The sequence below is a fragment of the Rhipicephalus sanguineus genome, chromosome 6, assembly GCF_013339695.2.
Source record: "Rhipicephalus sanguineus isolate Rsan-2018 chromosome 6, BIME_Rsan_1.4, whole genome shotgun sequence".
Lineage (NCBI taxonomy): Eukaryota > Metazoa > Arthropoda > Arachnida > Ixodida > Ixodidae > Rhipicephalus > Rhipicephalus sanguineus.
Genome location: NC_051181.1, coordinates 68958202 through 68984764, shown reverse-complemented (window position 1 = coordinate 68984764; position 26563 = coordinate 68958202). Strand labels below are relative to the sequence as shown.

Genomic DNA, 26563 nt, shown 5'->3' with positions numbered 1-26563 from the left:
GTGGGAGACCGCACTGCTAAGCCCAGACCCAGAAGTGCAACTCCAAGTCCTTCGGCAAGCCGAGGGTGCCGCCAGAGCTCAAGGACTCATGGCTGCCACCTAGGGAAGGGAGCCCATCCCTCAAATCTTGCCGTCTTAAATAAAAGTTATTTCCTCCTCCTCCACTACAGTACCGGCAAAGCATCGGTTGCTACATCACTCACCGATTTTCGATAACTTCCTGGCCAAGTGCGTCACAGCCTTGTGTGGTCACGTGACCACGCCTCCTACACTTCTACGTCACTGCCCAACCTCTGCGCCCAGAAACCGAAACCGAAAGATGTCCACATCAAAAGGCGATATCAAATTATTTAGCGAGAATACATGAATCTTGGTGCGTGCATCATGCTTCCTGGAGCTATAGGAAACGCTTACAGCAAAGAACGCGCAAGCCACAAATTTGGTGGCACCACCCCTTTAAAGCAGGTGTAGTGTCTTCAGAAATCTCCTTATATCCAGAAGTCATAGTCAGTGCAACAAGCAGGCAATTAATGATTTCTTCTAGGAAAGTAAGTGGGGTGAATGTGGGAAGAAACACAGTGCTCTTCTTAGCGTAGGCGCAGTGTCACAGAAAGATAATTGAATGCCAAATATAAAGGGACTGCTTCAGATGCATATGCAAATTTCCGGGTGCTGACTCCATGCGGTTATCTTTGTCTTGCGCCTTGAGGTAAAATGATTCAAATCCATTACTTCGGACAAGGGAGATAAAAAATTTGTCAAAACATGCACATAGAAATGACGGCGAAGAAGATAAATAGTAGCACGCTGTGAGTATTGATTACACGCTGACCTATTTTCTCGAGCGAGTATTTGCACCGCAAAGCTCATTTTCGTCGCCTAGCAACCTAGCGATGCGGTTGTGCATGCGTGTAGGAGTACGTGCGTGCGCGTCTGCCTTGGGTGAGATGCTCATATATGCAATAATATGTCAAGGAGAAACTGGTCCATAGACACGCCTTGTTCTAGAAGAATTTAGGCAGGAAAAAAACTTGTCCTTTTTTGACTTATCGATAATCTCACTGATTTCAAACTATACATATATATATATATGTGTGTGTGTGCATTTCGGTGCTTCCCAAATGCGCTTCTTTCATTGTCTGCCTTGCGCGACCCGTTTCAGCTGCTCTTGTAGAACCCACAATGGCTTCCTTGAAAAAAAATTGCCCGCGTATCTGCGTGCTCCGCTGCAAATGCCGTGTAAAGACGACAGAGGAGGCGCTGCGTGTACGAGCGTGAGATATAGATGCCATCTGGCAATACATAGGGAAATATGAGCTTGTGCAGAGGGTTTCCTTCCTCCCTGGCAGAGGGCGTTCTTCGGCGCGCATAGCATGGCATTTTCAGCGTAGCCGCAGCTTAAGAAACTAGGGTCTTTATAATTATGTATATATGTATTTTCTTTTAAAGGAACACACCACCCTAATACTTACCTATTGATGTTGCGCCTCAGGTATGCGTAATATTTAATTTCTGATCGACAGCGTTCACTAGTATGAACAGCCGTACCAGTTCAAGATGGGTGGGCGGTAAGCAAGTGGTTCAACTTTGGCCGGGTGGCTGAATCGGGTGATAGACAGACAGACAGACAGACCGCAATTTCTACGTTTAAGTTCCCCAAGAAAGACTATCGTCTTTAAAAAATATCTGGCAGATCCCACGCACTGTGGGAACGCAAGTTATGCGAATCATTCAGGTCTATGCCGCCCTGCCCGACCCGAACGAAGCATTATGAGATGGATCGACGTTTTTTTTTTTCCTTGTTTTGTAAAATTTGAGTAGTTGAGCACCTGTCGCGCCGGCGTACGTCGACTCCAATGTAATGGCTAAATGTCATTTTATAGCCCCGCCACGGTGGTCTAGTGGTTATGGCGCTCGACTGCTGACCCGAAGGTCGCGGGATCGAATCCCGGCCGCGGCGGCTGCATTTTCGATGGAGGCGAAAATGTCTGAGGCCCGTGTACTTAGATTTAGGTGCACGTTAAAGAACCCCAGGTGGTCAAAATTTCCGGAGCCCTCCGCTACGGCGTCTCTCATAATCATATCGTGGTTTTGGGACGTTAAACCCCAGATATTATTAAATGTCATTTTATAGTCCGACGCAATGTCGGCGCTCGCGTTTGTAGGCAGACATCTGTAACGGATCCGGAGCTACACATTGAGGGGTTTTGCGGCTGCATCTAGCCCTGAACCCTTTAGAGATGAAGCCTAGACCCAAAGAGACACATCTTTACTGCTCGAAGCCTTGGCCGCAACTGCCCGCTGCCAGCGGCTGCCACGTGACACGAGTGCACATGCGATCGTCGTCTTCTACGCGCTCCAGCCGCCGAGATCCCCCATACTGCCCCCTCCCCTCTGAAAAAAGTGAGCGAGAAGTAGGCGGGCAACTTCACAAGGGTAGCGCGCGCAATTGTCCTGGCTAGCCTTGGCCATGACGGACTGCGCGTGGCACACACGACCACATGCCGGCGCTTTCCACCCACAACTCTCTGTGGGGCCTCAAGGGCTGCCGGACGCGGGAACTGCTGACGCACGCAGCGGAGGAAACTGCCGTCGCCCGAAGACGGACGCGGACCGGACTCGCTCAGGTTGACGACCACGGTCGTCAGCGTGACCACGGTCGAGAGCATGATGGGATGCTGATGCTTCTGGTGCAGCGCCGGTCCTAGCGGGTCATAAGCCGTTGTCGTTATATGTCGTTGCCGTTGTTGCCCACCAGATCATTCATGTGCGGGTGGCGGCCACTCCTCCAGGTACAAGTCATTGAACGCAGGTGACCATGGCAACCACAATAGTGTGACGTCCCCAACGAAGCTCCGACTGCATATGTCTCCGGCGCTCACGTCTCCCTCGCAGATGTTTCGCTGCAGGTCAGACACGCTGGTGCAGTTGCTCACGTGGGCGGCAAGTTCCTCCTCGAGCGGATCCACCTGTTCTGCCGTCCTCTCCCGAGATTCCAGCAGTTGCGTCACCGCTTTCAGCTTGGATTGTTTATCCGCTTGCTGCTGTCTTGCCTCAAGCTCCTCCATCAGCCGCTTGTTCTCGATGTCAGCCGAGGCCAGCACCTGCTTCAGCTTTGCAAACTCTTCCTGCATGGTCTCTGGTTCAGCCTCACTCCTTTTCAGACCGTGCTTGAGGATTGTCTCAGAGTCCGACGCCAGACTGAGCTGCTTCTCTAGCTCGGAGACCTTTGCCAACAAAGTCTTGTGGCCCTCCTCGAGCCCTGGATCTGCTCCTGTTTTTTCTTGCACTCCGCCTCCTCCTGGTTCAGTTTCACAATTAATGTCTGCGCTTGACTGGCCTCTCGGTAGCGGTTCTGCTGGGCCTGGGTGAGCTGCGCACGGAGATCAACCGCTTGCATGCGTAGCTCGCCCAGCTGGGAGTCCTGGAGTGCGCGTTGCCGCTGGAGCTCTTCTTCATGGCTGCGCCGCATGTTGGCTGCGCCGCATGGCTGCGCCGCAAGAGTGTCATAAGCAGCTTTCCTCGGCGCATTACTGCAAATTCAATTAACCTATTTTTATTAGCACTATAAAAGCTGATAGGCAACAAATAGGGACTCTAGTAAATATTTAGCCAGTACTAGCCAGCATTAAGCAAGAGTAACCGGCTCTTAAACAACTTCAGCGAAGCTTAAGAAGCGCTACCCAACATTAGCTGACACAATTAGCACAAATTAATAATTGCTATTTAACGGTTACACAAGATTAGCAAAGCAATAGATGTCACTGTGTCGGCACTTTCCAACATCCCTTATTGCTAGGGCTATATTCTTGTTGTTTGTTGTAGACCAGGCAAGCAAGCAGTATGGACACACATTATTCAGCCCCCGCCTTTCCCTTTTCCCCCTGCGGCTACACCAAGATGTCGTTGTTCCCTTTTCCTCTACCGTAACCCTCGCAGCTTTGCATCGTACCTGATGCAGCGATGACACCAGTAAACTTGTTCACCACCAGCTAGCGTGTAATTCATGCTGCTGCCCTGGTCGTAGTGTGTTGTAAAAGGGGCTACAAAGATGGTGGCCAACAACAGTGGCGAAGTGGATAACGGATAGCGATCATGCGGTGAAAGTGGGCGAAGAAGAACTGCTGCTACGTGAAGAACCGAAGAGCGTCTTGGCCGGCCTCGAGAAACCTTACTCAGAAAACGACGATGCAAAACATAAGTAAAAACCGGACCTTATAAGGGCAGAAGCATATTTTTACAGCAGAGCTGTTGAGGTCGAGTAGGGCCCTGTGTCGTACATAAAAAATGATCATCTTCATGAACCGGGACGCGCCTTCTTCATCGCCTTCCTCTTGTGCTTCACTACCACTGACGGGCCGATTTGTCCGGCGAATGAGGCGATAATTTCATGGGTGAGAGAACCGGCACAGAGAGAGAAATAATGAGACAAAGAGAGAGAGAGAGAGCGAAAGAAATAGAAAAGGGGTTAAATTCTTGACAAAAATATTTACCGAAGCAAGATTCGAACCCGCGTATCCACGATCGTCCTAACCCCTCGGCTATCCAAGTACGCTGGCAGAGCAGAGCATAGCCTCGTGCAGTATTGTAGAGCAAAGTGGTGGGAAAGAGAAGTGAGGGTGAGAGGGAGAGGTGAGAGTTACGAGGAGGGAAAGGGGGATGAAAGAACGGGTACAGAGAGAAAGAGAGAGAAATAAACACAAAGAGATAAACATATAGAAAGAAAGGAAGAAATAGAAAAGCTAGAAGGCGAGAGACCGACTACACAGAGAGAGAGAGAGAGATAGAGAAACAAAGGCGCACAAAGAAAGAGAAACAAAAAAGAGAGAGCGAAATGAAACAAACAGAGAAAAAGACAGACAAGGAAATAGCCAAAGAGAGAAAACTTTTGAATGCAGTAAAAAACAGATTTATTTATTTATTTTCAAATACTGCAGCCCAGTGCAGGGCTATTGCAGGAGTGGTGTACATACAATAGGAAAGAATAACAGTAACATCACAACAAGTTTTTCATCAGAACAAATATCGCCACCTCCTAAGCACAAACGGGTACATAAATGAGAAATAAATAGGACAACAATGTCATTCAAGTGACATACAAGAATAATACAAGGCAAGAGACCGACAACAGAGAGAGAGATAGCGAAATAAAAAAAACAAGTACGGCAAAAAGCCAAAAATAAGGCGAAAGATCGACTACACAGAGAGAGATAGAGAAACTCGAACAAGCAACGAGCACTACTTCTTTATGCCGTCACCATGCAAACACTTCAAGAAGTAGCTGGCCGAATCGCGCCAAAGACACTAAATTCCCTGACGTAGGCCGAAGGACATGCAGCTCTGAACAGCTACTAAAACCCTCAGCGTAACGAAACAGTACAGAGTTAAAAGTTTTTTACGCGTTGCGACCAAGAAGGTTTACCTATACAAGAGTCCTTATTCTACATAAGGCTCATCGCAGAAAACTGCAACTTTGGCATTGAATTATAACAAATGTCAGCGATCGGAGTACGCAGAGCTTGCGCTCACCTACACTACCAAGCAGTTACCGACAAAGGAAGGGCTAACGTTAGACGACGACGAAGCTCTGGTCCTTCCATCTGAAGTGGCAGAGCGGGATGCTAAAGATATGAGCGTGGAATCCCCAGCGGTGCTCAGAGTGCAAGCCCGTCATCGATCGATTAAAGATAATCATGACCTAAGCGCAATGCGAACTTGTGGATGATGAGGAGGCGCGAAGCGTGACGATAATGCCTGTCCTTCCGCTAAAGCACTCTGTTTCCATTGTGGCCGGCGCGGGCCCTTGGCTGCGTTGCGTTACGGCGCGCAAGCAGCCGTAAAGGTGTCAAAGCGGACAGCGATGTTAAAAGCAATGACAGTTGAGCAAACAGCGTCGAACAATTACGACATGGACGAAGTCACTGGGGCCCACATCCGGGCCTGAACTGCGCACAGAATAAAGGAATGGGAACAACCGATACGGCGCATCATTTGTTGGAGAAACGTAGAACTGGCCATGGAAAGTGACACGGGATCCGCAGTGTGCGTCGTACCACGGCGAGTTTACGAGCGAGACTGCGCACAGTGGCCATACGTGAAGGCGCCCCGAATGAAGTGTTCCTGCTGCGCGAGAAGACTGGCTGTGCTGGGTGAACTCGAATTGTTAGCGCGGTCCAAAAATGTGTCTGCCGTGTGCAAGCTTATTCTGCTAGACTGTGCCGGACCGAGTATGTGTAGACACGAACTGAGATAGGCGCTCGGCCTGAGGGGCTTGCCGTCTGAAGAGCTCACAGCGCCGGATTTTCCAGCCGAAATTATGCTAACCAACCATATGGTAGAAAGTGTGCTCGCTGATTAAGGAGGTCGTTTTCTCTGCAGGCCTGGGCCTCATTAAAGGCGCTGCCGCAAACCAGTATCTAAACGAGACGGTGACACCGAAATTCTGCGAGGCTAGATCCTTTCCTTACGCGCTCCGCGATGCGGTCTCACGCGAAACTGACCGGTTCATGTCACTTTGAGTCCTATCGCTTGTGCAGCATACAGATTGAGCTACGCCTATCGCAGTGGTTTTCAAATACGATGGTGCTGTGGTAATATGCTGCAATTTTCAGTCACTCTTAACTGGCATGTGACGTGGAGCATTATACACTTCCAGTTGTGGAAGACATGTTTGCCAGCCTAAATGAGGGTGAGAGCTTCAGCACGTCGAATTTCAAGGACGCGGACAACCATGTGCCGCTCGACGATGCGTCACGCAAGCCGTGTGTAAGCACTCGTCGTGATCTGTTTTGCTATAAGAGACGTCGGCTTCGTATAGCTTCAGCACCGGCTACTTTTCAAAGCAAAATGGATGCAATACAAACGGAACCTTTGAACCACGCGCGCCGTGCCCCATGGCAACGCCAAAGAGCTTCTTTTTTCCATGAATCAAACAGAAACGAACAAGCAGCATTTTATTAAGTCTCTTGACGCACGGAAGGTTCTTTTTTTATTGCAGTTAGTTTGATTACGAGGGATTAATTGGCACCACAAAGCTTCACAAATGGCATCACAAAGCTTCCCCAGTCAGCCCACAGTCCTGATGTCACTTTTTGAGACTTTTTCCTTTTTCTCCGACTGAAGGACGGCACCAAAGCTCAGTCCAGGCCATTCAAGGGGCCGTAACGAGGGAATTCCGGTTTCTGCGTTGCGGGGAGCCTTCGTCGGTGATGGGCAGAGTTGCTGGAAACGCTGTATTGATGCAGAAGGGGCATATTTTGAAAACTATGAAGTCGATGTGTCAGAGTTATCAATAATTTTTCTCGATGAGTCGTACTATTTTTGGTACAGTCTATATATATATATATATATATATATATATATATATATATATATATATATATATATATATATATATATATATAAGGGTTATAGGAAATATCACGCAGGCCCCAATACTGTAGGTCGGTATTCAAGGCACGCCGGATGTATAGCACAATTTAATCCAGCGTTTCCACCGTGTCGCGGCAATATATATATATATATATATATATATATATATATATATATCTTGAAAGGGAATACTGTATGTACCGACGTAGCACACATTGCGCGTTTTTGATTTGATGCTGCCGTTGCACTGCATGATTCCCTTCGCACTCAGTGTACCGGAAGTTTTAAATGTAGGCAATATGTATCATGCATCGAGCATGCAATGCAAGTATTATTAACAAGCGAAAAATGGCGATGCGGAGTGAAACAACAGCTGTGCACGACGCGCCCTTTATTCGTTGATCAATTGTTCACAGAGGCACCCGACGTGTACGCAAGACATTCGTGATCGATCTCTTATTCAAAAAAGTGGGTCGCATCTCTGCACGAATAACTCATGGGGCGGGGTTGCGAGTACTGTTCGGGCAGACACACAAACACCAGCTGTCATGTAACGCAAGGGCGTGTAGCCGCGTGCAATCGAAAATTTGAAAGAGAGGAGAGACGAGGGGCGTGCCACCAAGTTGCAAACACTATGCCACGTATGATAAGAAAATCTAAACTTTCTAGAGTTCATGGAGCTGCTTGAAGTACCTGCGTTCACACCAAGAAATAATTCCTAAAGGTACTGAAGTCTAGGCTTGTGGTCAATCCATACTTGAACTGACGGGTACAAAAAACAAAGGATGAGAACGACTGGACGTGTTTGCGCCCGTGTTGCCCATTTCTTCGCGTCCATTTTTTTGCGCTCGTCAGTTTTAGCAAGACAGAAATAGTTCGGTGGTTTCAGTATTTATAACCAAATCTGCTTTCTATTAAAGCTGACCAGTAACTGCGAAGGCTTTTCTTTGGAACGAACTTTGTTTAACTGCTGTGGATTCGCTGTTTCGAAACAAGGTGCGTTTCGTTGCTACATTATCATGTTTGACATTTTTACCACTGGAGTTCTGAGTAACGCCCTTGTCGAAGACAGTAAGCTCGCCGGGTACGCGCGACAGAAAGCGGGTATGTACCAATCAGCTCCAAGCATAGCATAGCCGTGCATAGTATAGTGTAGCAAGGAGGCGGGAAAAGGAGGTGAGAATGAGGAGAAGAGATGTGAGGGTAACGAGGAACGAAAAGAGAAGGGAAGAGGGTAAAGCACGACATCGGCTTGTATAGGAGAGTTTATGCGCTACAGGCAGTGGGTAGGCAGAGCACCACAGAAGGGGACTGGAAAGAGAAAAGGAGGAGGAAAAAGAGGAGGTGACTGGGTAAACTATAGCATAACGATGTATTGTATGGCATACCAAGGGATGGGAAAGAGTAGTCAAGGTGAGGTGAAGTGACATGAGGCTTACGGAAAGGGAAAGAGGAGGGAGGGCAATACAGAAAGAGATAATGAAAGAAGGAAAGAAAGAAGATGTATAAAGAGATAAAGAACGATGAATGAAAGAGCAAACTAGAAGATGAAGCAAGAACTCGACCTGTGTTCGCCATTGTGGCGGCACTTGCTTGCGACCTCCCCTGTTTACTCATATCTCGCAGGCCTTGAACTGGCTTTAATTTTGTTGCGGAAACCTTCGCGAAGCCGTATGCCAAGGCTTGCACACGGCTCGCGCCAGCATTTGTGTATGAAAGGCGCGTAGATGTAGGCTCTCAGAACTGAAGTTCATGCTTAGCTTACGCAACTCTGCACGCTATTTTTGAAACGAAGTATAGATTGAGGACGACGCAGCGAACGATGGAAAGGAAAATGATAGGTGTAACCTTAAGAGACAGGAAGAGAGCAGAGTGGGTCAGGGAAAAAACGGGGGTTAAGGATATCATAGTTGAAATCAAGAAGAAGAAATGGATAAGGGCCGGGCACGTAGCACGTCGGCAGGATAACCGGTGGTCATTAAGGCTAACTGACTGGATTCCAAGAGATGGCAAACGCGTGAGGAGGAGATAGAAAAGAGCGGTCCTGGCAGCCGTAATTCACGTCTGCTAAACCGTTGATTTGCGTCATTTCAGGCAACTTCGGACGAGCCCTAGTTGAACGAGTGTCCGTTTCTGCCTGGATGCTACACGGTGAAGCGAAGAATACTTCGAGGGTTGGCACGAGCCAGCAGGCCTTCACCTGACGCATCCGCATCCTGACAGACACCGTACTCAACGAACAAGCGAGAATACGTCACCGTTCCGGAGTTCATCGAGGGGCGGCATCTCTGTCGCCTATATAAGAGACCACGCAGCTGGCTTGTGCACTTCAGAGCGCTCCGGCAGTCGTACTTCACGTCTGCTGAACCGTTGATTTGCGTCATTTCAGGTAGGCAAATACGCATTTACCCTCATTATTGATTTCTCAAATTTCGTAGCTGCAGGACCGCTCTGAAAAACGCATTTGTTCACTGCCTTTGTTGTGCAATCATGTCATGTGCAAGAGCTGCTTTGTCTGACTGCAAAGTCCCTAGCCGACAAACCCCCTGGCAGCATCAAGGAAGTCGCAAAAGTTTTGATGAAAATGACTGCGCAGTTTAAGGCTATGTCTGACCTTACTGTTACAATAAAGAATCAGGACCCATCCATCAATGCTCTGAAGGCCGAATTGATAGCTGTCACAAAGTCAATGGGGCACATAAATGACTGCTTTGAAGACTTTAGAAATGAAATGAAAAGCTTGCGCTCGGAACTTTCCGAGGCAAAGGCACGCGGCATAGTGTCAAAAGGAAAATTCAAGGCTATATAAGGAATTGAAAGAAACTAAGAAGCAACTAATTGAGCTTAAACAGTACAGTCGAAAGGAGAATATTGAACTGAAGGGAATCCCACAGGTACCTAATGATGACCTATCTCTGACTGTCAACAAAATGGCGTTGTCGCTGGGTGTAAAGCTTGATGAGAACGCAATTGATGCTGTTCATCGTGTACTAACGCGTGGGAATGTCCCTCCAAACGTGGTGGTGAAGTTTTTGTCTAGGTCGACACGAGACAGGATCTTGAGGGCAGCCAAAAAACAATCTGAACAGGTCGACCCTTGGTTTTGAGGGAAACGAGCCGGTGTTCGTAAACGAACATCTGTGCCCTGAGTACAAGGTTTTGCTTGGGAAGGCAATACAACTAAAGCGAGAAAATAACTGGAAGTTTGTGTGGGTGGCTGACGGCAAGATCCTGATGCTTAAAAGTGGAAAATCGCTCGTGTTTCATGGGACATGCGAGGACGACCTTGGCAGTGTGGCATAAGTAGTTCTCTTGTGCCTATACCCAGTGCACGTGCCCAGTTGAAATGAAATGCCTCGCCTAAATCAACAAGACGATTGCACTCGCAGAGGCATGTCGATATTTCACAGCAACATTCGCAGCATAAGAAAAAACCTGAATCAGCTTCTCGCATTTATTGCCCAGCAGCCACAACGGCTTGACGTGATCACTGTCACTGAAACTTGGCTAAAAAGGAATGAAAACATTGTTATTCCTCATTACACAATGCTATCGCAGCCACGTGACTCTCGTTCTCGAGGGGGCGGTGTTGCTCTTTTTGTAAAAAATGAGCATTCATTTACGATTCTTCCTTCACTATCATGCAGCACACGTGATATTGAATCACTATTCATCAGGTTCGAATCCTCAATTGCAGTGGGCGTAGTTTATGGTCCGCCAAACGCGTGGTTTCTCTCCTTTCTTGAAACACTTGAAATGATTCTGAGTCAACTAACAAACAATGTCAAACAATCTGCTGTTATTGTTGGTGATACGAACATTGATAACCGTAGTCCCGCGAACGATGTTTACATGTACTTGCTAAAATCGTATCACTTTCGCAACCTCATCACTACACCAACTCGAATAACAGCAACGTCTGCTACATTGATCGATCACGCACTGACAAATTCCGAGACACATATTAGTGTCGGAGTCTATGATAAGCCTATCACAGATCATTTCCCCATATTTGTCTCTGTCGATTGCCTAACGAATAAAAAACGTGACGGGCCGAGGTTTGTAACAAAAATAGACTACGTGGCTTTAAGAAATATTCTTCTTGGATCTAGCTTTAATCAAATATACCATGATGACGTTAATATCGAATTTCCGAACTTGATTACTCTTCTTAAAAACGCGATCAAAAGAAGCAGCAGAAAAGTTTCGGTTCATTCACGGGAAACGCCATTATGTCCCTGGATGAACAAAGAAATTTTGTAAGTCATAAGAAGAAAGGATTACTGGCACGGCAAATGGAAACGGCGATAGCATAACGAGTTTTATTTACGCCAGTTTACACCAATGCGTAATAAATCAGTAGCCTTGATGAGGATGAGTAAAAAAGATTATGATGCACGACAAATAGAGCAGGCGAATGATAATTCGAAAAAACTTTGGCAAATTTAAATGACGTCGTCGGTGGCCCTCCCGCATCTAAGGTTCTTCCGGATGTCATCGATTCCAATACGGTTGAATCGTTTAACACTTACTTCGCCTCCATTGGTCCAACACTAGCTAAAAAATTCAAGGAACCTAGCCATGAACATGGTCTCTCAGATTCCAATTTGAATTCTTTTTTCATGTATGACATCGACCTTGAGAAAATCAGATGTATTGTGTCAGGAATGCCAATAAATAAATCGGCAGACCTAGATGGGATAACTGTAAGGCTTCTTAAAGAAAATTTAGACGTCCTCGGACCGGTTTTGTGTCGCCTATTTAACCATTCTGTGACACCAGCCATGTACCCATCTTGTTTAATAATCTCAAAAGTGATTCCGATACATAAAAGCGGCGATCACTCTCAACCGTCAAACTACAGGCCAATCTCCGTTTTGAGCATAATTAACAATATCTTCGAAAAAATTCTTGCCAATCGTTTCAATAAATTCATTGCGAAATATAACATGCTCTCCCATCAGCAACACGGATTTAGACCAAATTATTCTACCTCCGCTGCCGTTATGACCCTTAGTCAAGTTATAAACACAGCATTGAATGAAAATAAATTAGTAACAGTTATATTTCTGGACCTCAAAAAAGCCTTTGACACCGTAGACCACAGAATACTGCTAAGTAAATTACCACGTTATGGTTTCCGTGGGACCATATTCCAACTTCTTTCAGATTACCTGAAAGGTCGTCAACAGGCTGTATTAATAATGATTTCATGTCTTCTGTGAGCCACTTGAGTACTGGTGTTCCTCAGGGCTCGGTGCTCGTGCCATTGCTCTTCTCCTTGTAGGGTATGGAAACACTTTATTTAGGTCCGTCGGGGCGTGAACTAGCACGTAGCGGGCCACTCCCACGTCGGGACAGATCGGCCTAACCTGTCCGCCACGTCGTGGGCCCGTTGGACTGCCCATAGCTGCGTCCTGAAATCCGTACTTCGTAGCGCAGCATCCCACTTTGACGATGTAACGTTTTGAACCCGTAACGCAGGGCACCGCCACAGCATATGATCTAAGCTGGCAAAGTCTGAGCAAAGCGCGCATGTGTTTGACGTCTGAATTTCTGGGTAAATTTTGTGCAAGAGTGCGGGACTGGGATATGCCCCGACTTGCAGGAGTCTGAGCATCAATATCTGAGGCCTGTTCAGTTTACTGTGCGGTGGCGGATACTTTCGCCTCCTCAGATAAAAGTTCTTGCAAAGTTCATTGTACGTCGTTGGGGGATCTTTGTTGTCAACACCTCATCGTCACGCCGTTCAGTAGCTACGCGGTCGACGACTCCTCGCGCAGCTCTGTGGGCCTTCTCGTTGAGGTTGGACGGAGCGCCATCGATCTCTCTTACGTGAGCTGGGAACCAGACGTGTTGTTGTTGTACCCCCTTATTTCGCAGGATCCGCAAGGCTGATTCCGAGATGGTGCTCCTACCGAATGCTCGGACCGCTGATCTCGAGTCACTGTATATTGTTGTTCTCCCGTCGTCTAGCAGGGCCAAGGCTATTGCGACCTGTTCGGCAACCTCAGCCGTTGTGGTCCGGACCGACGAGGAGTTTGTAACAATGCCATCTTGATCAACAGTGACTGCAACGAATGCTTTTCCGTTTGGGTACCGTGCAGCGTCAACGAAACAGCAACTCCGGGCATGTGCATGGGCACTCTCCAGGAGGGCTTTAGCCCTAGCCCGTCGTCTGCCTACATTGTATTCAGGGTGGACATTCCGAGGTATGGGTGCCACGGTAATACGCTCTCTTTGTTCTCGAGAACGCTGCAGTAGCTGGTATCAATTTCTGTCGGGTGAATTCCAAGCTCTTTCAGGATGTTTCTCCCGGCACTGGTGGTAGCAAGTCTCGTGAACTGCGCCCTCTCTTGTGACTCAGCTATCTCTTCCAGCGCGTTGTGCACGCCGAGGTGAAGCAGCCTCTCCGAGTACGTATACATGGGAAGCCCGAGGGCTCTCTTCACCGCTTTTCTTATCAACGTGTTCAATTTGTCCCGCTCCGACCTCTGCCAGTTGTGCATTGCCGCTATATAGGTGACGTGACACATCACGAAAGCATGCACCAACCTGATGAGGTTGTCCTCGCGTAGTCCTTGCTGCCGGTTAGCAATCCTTCTTATCAACCTCAGGGCGTTGTCTGTTTTCCATGTAAGCTTCAGTACAGTCTGGTTATTTGAACCGTTTGAATCAATCATCATACCCAGAACGCGGAGGGTGTCCACCCTGGGAATGATACCACCCTCACTTGTCCTTAGAGTGATGTCGATGTCCTCTACAGGCCTCCAACCTTTCGGTTGGGGGCCCCTGCGCTTGGGGCTGTAAAGTAGCAGCTCTCATTTCTGCGGTGGGCATCGGAGTCCAGTAGGTCTGAGGTAGCTTTCTTTGACCTCGATGGCATCTTGAAGCGCAGTTTCCAAATGGCCATTGCTGCTCCCGGTGCACCATATGGTTTGGCTATATTAATGTATATTAATATATTATATTAATACATTAATATTATATTATATATAATGTTATATTATATTATATTTGTCACGTGGTTTATTCACGTACAAACGTGAAGGAACGTCGAGGAACGTCGAGGGTCCAAAATCCAAGCAAGCGCAAGCTCGGGTCGCGTGGCTACCACTCACGATGTGGCTTGCTTTCTTGGCTGCTTCGTCGTCGTCTCGTACTCTTCACTACATTGGCCCCTGGTGAATAGCGGAGCCATCCTGGTGACCTAAGGCGTTGTCAGTATAGCGGGGTCGTAATAGGGCTCCAGGCGGCTGACATGGACGATTTCCCGACCACGACGACGTAAATCGTGGGATGTTGTCAGAGGCTCAACCTCATAATTGACAGGAGACGTGCGAGAAAGAATGCGGTAGGGCCCCTGATATCGGGCACGCAATTTCGAGGAAAGGCCAGGAGTGCTCGATGGGATCCAGAGCCAAACGAGGTCACCAGTCGTGAAAGTAGAGAGAGGTCGGTCGGTGTCGTGCCGTAGCTTTTGGTGGCCTTGGTCCTCGGTGGTCAGCGAACGGGCTAATTGTCTGCAATCTTCGGCGTATCTGGCAACGTCAGAAATCGCAGTATATTCAGACGAGTCCGGCGTATAGGGAAGCATAGTGTCCAGCGTGCAGGACGGGTCGCGTCCGTATAAAAGAAAGAAAGGTGAGAAACCGGTGGTCGCGTGCGTTGCGGTGTTGTACGCGTACGTGACGAACGGCAGGACGGTGTCCCAGTTGGTCTGGTCTGATGCCGTGTACATTGTCAACATATCACCGAGTGTGCGATTAAATCGTTCCGTGAGGCCATTCGTCTGCGGATGATATGCGGTGGTCATTCGATGAACGATGTTGCACTGGACGAGCAAGGCCTGAATAGCGTCAGACAGGAAAACACGCCCTCTGTCGCTCAAAAGTTCACGGGGAGCACCGTGGCGAAGGACAAAGTTGCGTAAGATAAAAAACGCAACCTCTCTTGCGGTAGCCGTTGGAAGTGCTGCAGTCTCTGCGTAACGGGTGAGGTGGTCCACGCCAACAATGATCCACCGATTCCCAGAGGAAGTCGGGGGAAGCGGGCCATATAAGTCGATGCCGACGCGGTCGAATGGACGTCCCGGACAAGGTAGAGGCTGAAGTGGACCGGCTGGGCGTTGAGGTGGAGCTTTACGCTGCTGACAAGCAGTACAAGCACGTACGTACTTGCGCACGAACGTGTACATGCCGCGCCAGTAGTATCGCTGACGCAAGCGGTTGTAAGTCTTCAGAGCGCCAGCGTGAGCGCTTTGCAGGTCGTTGTGAAAAGCAGTGCAGACTTCTGTGCGCATGTGGCGCGGGATCACTAGCAACCACCTCCGACCGTCAGGTGCGTAATTACGCCGATAGAGGAGGCCGTCGCGGAGTGCGAAATGCGTGGCTTGACGACGGAGAGTTCTTGACGCTGGATGAACCAATGAACCAGTCAGAAAGTCGACGAGTTCGGAGATCCACGCATCCTTGCGTTGCTCCGACGGCATGTCTGCGAAGTCGAGGGGCGTCAAGACAGCTGACGTGGCTGACGGCGAAGCTGTGTCAGGCGGTAACGGTGAGCGGGATAGCGCATCAGCGTCAGAGTGCTTCCGGCCGGATCTGTACACAACACGAATGTCGTATTCCTGCAGCCGAAGCGCCCAACGGCCGAGGCGGCCTGAAGGATCTTTCAGAGATGAGAGCCAACAGAGCGCGTGATGGTCCGTGACTACTTCGAAGGGGCGGCCATAAAGGTACGGACGGAACTTGGTCAAAGCCCAGATTATGGCGAGGCACTCTTTTTCAGTGACTGAGTAGTTGCACTCCGCTTTCTTCAGGGTTCGACTCGCGTAAGCAACAACGTACTCGTCGTATCCTGGTTTCCGTTGAGCCAGTACAGCACCAAGACAGACACCGCTGGCGTCAGTATGGACCTCCGTAGGCGCATTAGGGTCAAAGTGACGGAGTATCGGAGGTGACGTTAATAAGCGCCGTAGCGTCATGAAAGCTTCATCGCACTCTGGTGACCAAGCCGACAGGCCGTTAGAGGCTGTCAGTAGGTTGGTAAGAGGTGCGATGATAGAAGCGAAGTCGCGCACAAATCGACGAAAATATGAGCACAGCCCAATAAAGCTTCGGAGCGTCTTGATGGAATTGGGCTTGGGGTACTCGGCCACGGCACGAAGTTTAGCGGGATCCGGAAGAACGCCTTCCTTGCAGACGACGTGACCTAGTATGGTGAGTTGGCGCGCAGCAAAATGGCACTTCTTGATGTTAAGTTGAAGGCCAGCAGAGGCGAGGCACGTGAGAATAGCGCGAAGACGAACAAGATGAGTCGGAAAATCGCGGGAAAATACAACAATGTCGTCAAGGTAGCACAGGCAGGTATTCCACTTGTGGCCACGAAGGATGTTATCCATCATTCGTTCGAAGGTAGCTGGGGCGTTGCAGAGTCCGAAGGGCATCACCTTGAACACATAAAGCCCATCGGGAGTAACGAACGCAGTCTTCGGGCGGTCAGGGTCAGCGAGTGGAACTTGCCAATAGCCCGATCGTAAATCCAAGGACGAGAAATATTCTGCTCCTTGCAAGCAATCGAGGGCATCGTCGATGCGTGGCAATGGGTACACATCCTTCCGAGTTATCTTATTCAGGCGGCGGTAGTCGAGGCAGAATCTGATAGAGCCATCCTTTTTGCGCACAAGCACGACAGGGGACGACCAGGGGCTCTCAGATGGCTGAATGACTCCGCGCGTGAGCATATCATCGACTTGTTCATTGATAACACGGCGCTCTTCCGCCGAAACGCGATATGGTCGTTGGCGTAAAGGGGCATGACCACCGGTGTCGATGTGGTGCGTGACGCTCGTTGTGCGACCCAGAGATGGCTGACCGCAGTCGAAGGATGAGCGGAACTCTTCTAGAAGGGCCAATAGTTCGCGTCGATGGTCCAATGATAGATCCGGGGACACAGAAGGGTGAAAAATGTCTGACTTCGGAGGTGCCGCAACAGGGGCTGTCATGGCATTCAGCTGATGGTGAAGTGGGGCTTCAGCGAACTCCAGAAAGCGAAGCAGGTCAACGGCATGTATGCTTCCCAAACATTCCCCGCGAAGTAGACGAACGGGCGAGGTGCGCAAGTTGGCAATCGGCATGATGGTAGCGCCGGATTCGACGGTGAGTACGGCAAACGGCAGTCGTAGGGCGTGGCGGCGGAGAAACAGCTCTGACGGGGCGAACAGGACAGCGCCGTCACGTGGTTTATTCACGTACAAACGTGAAGGAACGATGAGGAACGTCGAGGAACGTCGAAGGTCCAAAATCCAAGCAAGCGCAAGCTCGGGTCGCGTGGCTACCACTCACGATGTGGCTTGCTTTCTTGGCTGCTTCGTCGTCGTCTCGTACTCTTCACTACATTTTATATATCATATAATATTATATTAATATATAATATATTAATAAGTATATTAATGACCTTCCGCGGATATTACAGCCTTCTAACATACTGATGTATGCTGACGATACTTGTGTCATAGTAACAGGTAAAAATCTAAGTGATCTTGAATCGAAGTCCAATGTCGTATTGGAAAAGGTTGCTCATTGGTTATCGAATAATAAACTATCTATACTGATAAGACTAAGTGCATCACATTTCACTCTGGATTGAAACGCATTAATGCTAATGATATACACATAAAAATTAACGATTCTGTGATCGAGCAAGTAATCACAATTAAATATCTTGGTGTCACTATAGATAACAAGTTACATTGGCAGATGCAGATTCAGAATGTGTGTTCAAAATTAGCCTCAGGGTGTCATGCACTTACTCAGGCTCATCAACATTTCAATACCACTACTCTACGAATACTTTATTATGTTTTCATTCATTGTCACATCTCATATTGCATTGAGTCTTGGGGCGGCACGTACACAACTTACCTGGACCCGGTTAGACGACTTCAAAAACGGGCTGTAAGAATCATTACTCATTCCAAGTATAACGACCCCAGCAAACCTTTGTTTTCCCGATAACTTATTTTGCCCTTCGACAAGCTATGACAATTAAAACTAGCCAAATATGTACACACCGTTATTAATTACAACCACCCCTATCATCTTTCGATGTTTTCCGCCCCTTCTTGCTGTACTAGACAACTAACCTTTGGTAAATGGAATATCCCACGAACTGACAATGTATATTGAACCGCTTTTACAGTTCGTTGGTATTAAAATCTGGAATGTTATTCCTTTTGAAATACAAATGTGTTCTAATTTCACTAAAGCACTAGAAAAACACTATTTAGAAGAATGTACTGATTTATTAATGTCCTGTCATATTTAGTCTGATGACTGTCTTAATTTTAGTATGTAAGTAGGTGATCTTCTTTCTTCGTTCTTTCCTGTGTTGTAACGGTTTCGTGCGGTTATTACATGTACTGTAATATTTATTTGCTGGATATTATATAACTTTCTAGTTACACTTTTCCGAAGTGCCATTATAAAATGTTTCTTTTTGGACCCAAACTAGCCTATGGCTATGGGTCCACAATGTGTATGCAAACTTTTTGTAAAAAATGTGAGCAATGAAATTCAATTCAATTCAAAATTAGGGGGGTGGATGAGATTAAAAAGTTTGTAGGTATAACGTGGCCGCAGAAAGCACAGGACCGGGTTGATTGGAGGAACATGCGAGAGGCCTTTGCCCTGCAGTGGGCGTAGACAGGCTGCTGCTGCTGCTGCTGCTGCTGCTGCTGCTGCTGCTGCTGCTGCTGCTGCTGCTGCTGCTGATGATGATGATGATGATGATGATGATGATGATGATGATGATGATGATGATGATAGATAGATAGATAGATAGATAGATAGATAGATAGATAGATAGATAGATAGATAGATAGATAGATAGATAGATAGATAGATAGATAGGCGTGCGTGTGGTGCATATGAACGCCGTTGCGATATGCTCTTTCCGCAGAGCTCTCGATTCACAAGTGCGGTTCGCTGTAAACTCGCAAAGGGTCGTCATATCTATTCAGAAATTTAAAAAACGGGGAACGACATTGGTTGTTCGGATCATGGATGGATGGCTCAAGCCTCTACGGGAAATACCTCTGAAAGGGCGGCAGAAGAAGGGGTGAACAAATAAAAAAAGAAATAAAAATGGTATAGAGGTAAACGAAGACAGCAAAAAGGGGATATTGTTTTCTCCGGGAACAGCGGATAAGAGAGTAGAAGCTGATGTAGCTTCTACTCTCTGTAGAAGCTGATGAGTAGAGCTGAAGATTTGTCTCCCTCTGTTGGCGCTTGGCTTGTGTTTGAGTCGTAGCTGCGGGTTCGCCTGTCTTTGTTGGCGCTCGGCTTGCGTCTGAGTCTCCAGAAGCTGAGAGTTACCTGTCATTCGCTGGCGTTTCGCCTTCGCTTCTTTCTTCCGTAGATCTACGTGTAACTCCCGCCGATGGCATTTCGCTATCGCTTCGCCGGCTCGGAGAGACGGAGTAGCCCTTTGGTGATACTAACGTTAACGAGGAAGCGCACGCTGGCGTTCGAACCGTTTAGCCTGCTAGACGCCCATGGCGGGAAAAGACCACTTTATTTGTGGTGCATAGGCTCTTGGCTGAGTTTGGCATTGACTTGAGCTGTAGCGCTCTCTTTTGACCTATTTTGACACTTTGACCGTTAGCCTGATACGACTGCGTGGGCCCCTGATGCGCTCCTCACTTAACATGGTACATTTATGATATCGTCTTCCGCGCTGTTATTAAACGTGACATCAAATATATCATTGCTGCAGTCATCCTGCATTGACGCCCCCAGGGAGAATAAATTGGATAGAGTAAGCTTCAGCTCAAGTTTCCAAAAAGGTCTTTTGCTGTGGTTTTCTTACCTGCGGCGTTCTGTACATGCATTTTGGGCGGTTTCTGGTTGATTACAATAACAACGATGAGGGGAAGGAGTGAGAGACCTCCACGAATGAAAATATTGTTCTCGCAATATACCAGGTAAGAAAGGGAAGAATAGACAACCACCCATTTGTAGCACGAAGCCACAAGGAAATCCATGCGGATTTCTCAGAAAATAAAGCCTCTTAGTTGCCGAAAAATTCGTCCTGGTCCGGGGATCGAACCCGGGACCAACGCCTTTCCGGGGCGGTCGCTCTACCAATTGAGCTAACCAGGAAGCTAGCAATTGGCAGCGCGAGGGCGAATCCATCGACAACTCGAAGCAACTCGAACCGTTCCGCCACCTTGCGGGATTCCGCAGAACCTCTTTGCAATATGTGTCCAGTTGCTTCGAGTTGTCGATGGATTCGCCCTCGCGCTGCCACCACCTATCATGGCGGCCGCTGCCCCACCCAAACCGGCTCCAGGGCCGTCGGACGTCCGCCACTTGCAAAGTAGCGAATCCCTAAATGAAGCCGAGGCGTCTGCCAAAGTTGTCGTCACTAGAGCCCATGTCTACCGGTGGTTCGGATGGTGAACTAAGCTCCCCTGACCTGGGCAGGTTTGCGGGACGAGACATTAGGGTGGACGTAAACCCGACTTTGCAACTAACACCTGCCTATGAGCTCACGGTGGTTATCTTTCCTCAACTTGAAATGTCACGGCCACCAACCTTACGGTGCGAAAGACCTCCGACAGTACGTTGAGGAGTGCGACGGGACGATCGTCGGAGGCACCTTCTTTCGGCAGCGACTGCTCAATACTACCCGCTAGTTGCGCCCTCTGCAGAGCACGTTGAATCGCAGCGTGGCCGAGACCTGCGGCCGCAACGAGGTAGCCAATGTCGGCCACCTGACTCATCGACACTACAGCAAGACACGTCGCGGCGCGAACAAGAGAGACCACCCAGGTACAGCCAGTACCGCCCGCCAGAGACGTTTTCGCTAAAGATGGCGCTTAAGGGTCCAGGGCCTGTGGGCCTGCGACGACCAACGCGGCACAGCCAGTGTCACCCACCTGAAACATCTGCGCTTCACCCAACACAGTCGCAGGAGTACCGAAACATGCAAAGACCGGCAAGAAACGGTCAATTCCGCCGTCCAGAGACATTTCCGCAGCTCGATTGTCATGCAATGGCGCAGCGTGGCTGAGTGTAAAGAAGGCAGCGGCGCTCGCGCAAGGTCGTGAGCTAGAGAAGCAGAGGAAGAAGTCAGAGAATAGGACAGCCAGCCAGCGATCAGGTGTTGTCTCTGTATCTCTCATTACAATATATATATATATATATATATATATATATATATATATATATATATATGTATATATATATTAATATATATATATATTACATATATATATTATATAGGTTCGTGCTGGCAACTTTTCACTTGCAGTGTTTGCAAAATGATGCAGATATATATATATATATATATATATATATATATATATATATATATATATATCATTTTACAAACACTGCAAGTGAAAAGTTGCCAGCACGAACCTTACGACAGCTGCTGCAGTATTACGCTGAAGTTTTGTAAGATTTCTTTAACTCCTGTCACCTCCTTCCAGATTTCACATCAATATATATCAAGTTTTAGGATTCCTACCCATAAATTGGGGCTTCCCTTTGAAGGACTGCGTCTGCAGACGTTAGATACTGGCAAGTTTATTTGGACCGAAAGGATACAGTAGGAATTATGTTAAAAATAAGCCGCGGCATATATCCATGCTCGTCTTATCCCGAATGAATGAATGCACTTGATTAAGAAAAAGAGGCAGCGGAAATTGCTCACTGAGGAGGCCGTGAAACATACATTTCGACGCCACTTAAAAAATAATGATAACAAAACGTCGAAGAACTTATAAGAAAGGATGTGAATCTTCCAGACGGCACACACAAGTCCCCATAGGCGCCACTGTCCCAAGAGCCTAAACGACATTATTTTCGAAAAGGTTTCATAGCGTCGACGCGACAACGGTCGCTTGTGTGTAGTGTTACATGCCCACATTCATTGGCCACGCGATTGCTCAATGGAGGTTTAATTCTCGTATGCAGCACTTAGTTGTACAGACAGTAGTGATGCAGAACTATCGGTAAATTGACTATCGATAGTATCGATAGTTTTTTTTAAACTATCGATAGTGTAAACAAACTATCGATAGTGCTACTATCGACAAACTATCGATAGTGCAATCGGTAGTACCATCGTTAATATTACTATAGCGATATTATGATATTACTGCCACGCGTGTTTATTGCTTTGTTTTGACGTATTCGGGTTTCACCCACAAAGACTGTTAGCAACGTTTGACACAGACCACGCCGTAATGTCTGAGAAGCTTCACAATTGCTTGAAATCATTCTGTTAAGATTACGCGCCGGACGCGAATAGTCAAGTTCATTCGAGAGCTTACGCGAGCACCAGCGATAACGCTGGAAGGTTTGATGACTGATGTATAAAGGACGACGCGTTCCACCGATGATCAGATTACTCAACGGCTGACGACTGCTCCCGCCACTATCAGTGCGCAGCATGTATCGCTTGTATTTTGAGTTTTGATTTTCTGGACACAAGTTCGCCCAAAGAAAGAGCTCCGTATTTCCCAGTCTTGCTGCAGCATCCTTCACCGTCACAACCACGTGACAATACTATCGATAGTAGTGTGAATAATAATGCGGTTGCTGGCCGACCATATTGCCAAAATATTTGTGATAGCCTACTACCAGCTTCGCTTAATTTATGAGCAATTTTTGGCAGAGCAAATAACTATTTCCGCAGTCAAAATGGCGGAATATGTGCATCAATAAATTCGTATCTTGTTGCACCTTACAATTAACTTCTTGGTATTTTTTTTATTTTGAAATCATAAAATGCAATATCACTTTGAAGCCGCGCAGTCGTACCACATGCAAAGGCTTCCTTTCCGCTACAGCTTAACAGTTTGACTTTATGATCATGTGTCAGCAAAGCACTGTGGTGAAGAACGCAATGATGTCAACTTTCTTGCCCTTCAGCCTGCTCTTCCGGCTTCACTATGTATCACGCGCGCGGAAAACCAAGTTTATTCTGCAGTGAGTCCGCGCTGTTGATTTTATACTATCTATAGTACCATCGAATTTTTTACTATCGATAGCGCTATCGATAGTATCTTTCACTATCGATAGTTCGATAGTGACTCAGCTATCGATAGTATCGATAGTACCATCGATAGTTCTGCATCACTAACAGACAGTCGGCCCTCAGCGAGCGCCTGCCATGCACTTAAGAAACTGGTTTGGGGATATCCACAGCCCTGACCGCGTACAATGTGCGCTTACGGTGCGTATTCTATAGCAGGTAGCGTCTGTAAACGATTGGGTGCTTTCTTCTTGTCTAAGATTATTATTCTGACTGTAAAAATCTATCATAGCAGGCAGGCAAGGCGTGTTCGGTGGAAAACGACTCCGTAGCTCCTACGCGCCATATCAAAGACATCGCATTGCGTTGAAAATAAGCATAGCCTCCGCAATTTCTTTTTTAAACAAACCAGCTACAGCACGAAATCGCACGGCCACTACATCTATTTCTGCAAACGTTTCAAATATTCGCGGATGTACTACTTCTTCCGACACGTGATCAGCAGAACGAAGCTGCCTCAACAATAAATGTATTTGCCGACTTCCTTCTCGTTTAAAAATGTAATGTTAATATATCCATCCGCGAAAAAGACACGATCAGTAATCCTGAATCCACACTCGAATAATAAACGTTAACAACTAAATTATTGCAGAAGGGGGCCTATTCTCTATTCTTCTAGAATTGCTTCTTCCCATCGAACGAATGAGCCGAGTGTTATCGCTTGCAGAGTCCTGCGACCACAAGTGACATTGTGCGAGCTTGGGCGCTGTCTCGATTCAGGATAATGGCCTTTCCGGTTTCCCCCCTCATTTTTCACATTGCCGTTGCCGCCCCGTGTTCGGGACTTCAGCGATAATAGCTGGGCGCTGGCTATTTCTTTGTGGAAGCCGTAAGTGCCTATTTTCTCGGGTCCGTCGGGTACGTCGTTAGTACGAGATGTATTTTTAGTGGCTACATATAAAACATGCAGGGATTTATTGCTGCGAGAATGGGGATTGCGTTTGTAATGGGCATCGATTAACGTCAGGCGGCATGACTGCGCGAATAGAATTATTTATATCGCTCTCTCCAAAAATTTACGGTGATGGCGCCTTCAGGATATCTAAATGACGACAAGGGTGTTCTAAGACGGTTTTAATTTTAATTGTGAATAACGCATTTCAGTATTTTTTTCTTCACTTAAAATCATTCAATAATTCAGTGCATCCGAAATATGATTAAAACATCTTAGGGCACTGCTTCTGTCGTCAACTGGCAACGAAATCGATGGATCGTAATGGCAGAGTTCAGTTTATTTTACCGCCCACCACGGTTGGTCACCCGCAAGGATCTTGCGGTGATAAGTTCGAGGGCGGTGGTTTGAGTGCTGGGCATGGCGGCCGCATGTCAGTGAGGGTTAAGCGTAATATCTCTCGTGCAGTTTTAAGTCACGTCAAAGAAGCCCAGATTATCTACATTATACAAGAGTGCCCCATTAGGCATCCTTCGTGATCGTACCGTTAAATCTCTAGAGTGCAATACAATGTATTTAGTTAAGGCTGTTCGCATTTTGTGCAAGAGGTACCCGTTGAGCCTTGTATTTCACGTGAAATAAGTCTTTTAACTGTTTTATTGAACACTGACTGCCAGTTGCCTTGTAACATTTACTGCTGTCTCTCTTTGTGGGAATAGTTAGAAGCAGTCCAGAGACGTTATGCTTCGCTGCACGTGCTTTATGTGCGGTCCCGCGTGCAAAAAAAACGTTTGCGCAGACCCATTGCCGCCGCACTTGATAATTAGGTGATGGAACAGAATCTCGATGGGTTTTCGAATAATATCGAATACTCATTGTTCTACCCGTCTAATAGTGAACAGTCATCTCTCGCAGCCCATATCTATCAGCGCTTCTGTTAAGCAGGAATGTCCTATGTCGCCGCTCCTTTATTTTTCTATGCTTAGTACCAATGTGCTTGCATATTATTCAGATACACAATATTCATGGCTTCAGACTGCTAGAAAATGAAGCTAAAGTTTGAGCATATGCAGATGACATTGCCTTATTTTGTACTGACAAACCCAGCATTGAAAGAATTGTTTATGTAGTAGAGGAATTCGGTAGCGTCTCAGGCGCAGAGGTGAACTGTTCCAAGAGTTCAGGTTTGTGGTTTTGGTCATGGTGATCTACACTTCATCAATTTGCCGGTATTGTGGGGCTGTGGTGCCACCAAAAATATCTTGATGCTCCACTAATTGCGCACAAGTCAAGCGCGCAGTACTGGCAAGATAGGGTGGCAGGCCTTGAGCGTTATGCTAAATCTTTTATGCCACATACCCTTTCAATTTTCGCTAAAGCGGAAACATGCAACAAGTTTTTGGCTACAAAGCTTTTCTATGTACTACAAGTACTGCATTGTGCTAGGTCGGATATTCAGAGCCTTCACTTTGAATTTGCAACATTTATATGGTTATCAACCTATGAGTCTACGAGACGAGACAACCTATTCAGACCAGTTAGTGCAGATGGGCTAGGTCTAGTAAATCTGTGTGTGTGGCAAACTGTAGCTCGCTACTTCTTTTTCCGCGACGCTTCTCACCCTGTTATTCGAGCATTCTTGCAGGTAAACCTGGTAAGTATGCTACCTGATCTAGTAGTTTCGTCCGATACTTCTCGACGACTATGTCTGTGGGGATTTATGCGAGAACTTTATTTCTCTGTTTGTTTGTTTTTTGACAGTTAGGTTTTGAAATGAATATTTGTACTGCGTATAACGCCAACATCTTTACAGAGATTTAATAACTATGCTGTTTCCGCCATCACTTTATCGTGCAAAATATTTGGGAGTGCCAGAGCATGACGTCCTTGAATGAGTACGTAAAATACCGCTGACACCATCGACTGCATGAGTAAAGGGGCACCACCCACGCGGCCAATGATGGAATGTTTCGATGTTGTGCGAGGAGCGGAAAATTCCTCGATGGTATGCACCGCTGCCACCTCTATGCAGGTGATTGGTCGTAAGAGGGCTCGAGGCGCGCAACCCGAGCAGTGGTGAAGAACTCAGGAAGAACGAACGGTCATCGTCTGTGGGGCACCATTCGCGCACGAAGAAGCCAGCATCTCATGGGTGAAGAGAGTGCCAGGTGCCGGGTCCTGAAGTGCAGCACC

General features: G+C 47.3%; 1 non-coding gene across 1 annotated transcript; it reads right to left on the bottom strand.

Annotated features, from left to right (window-relative positions):
- Positions 1-20460: 20460 nt before the first annotated feature.
- Positions 20461-20534, bottom strand: Trnas-gga (transfer RNA serine (anticodon GGA)). The gene has a single exon. It is a non-coding gene; the product is annotated as a tRNA-Ser (tRNA).
- Between the last annotated feature and the right edge of the window lie 6029 nt (positions 20535-26563).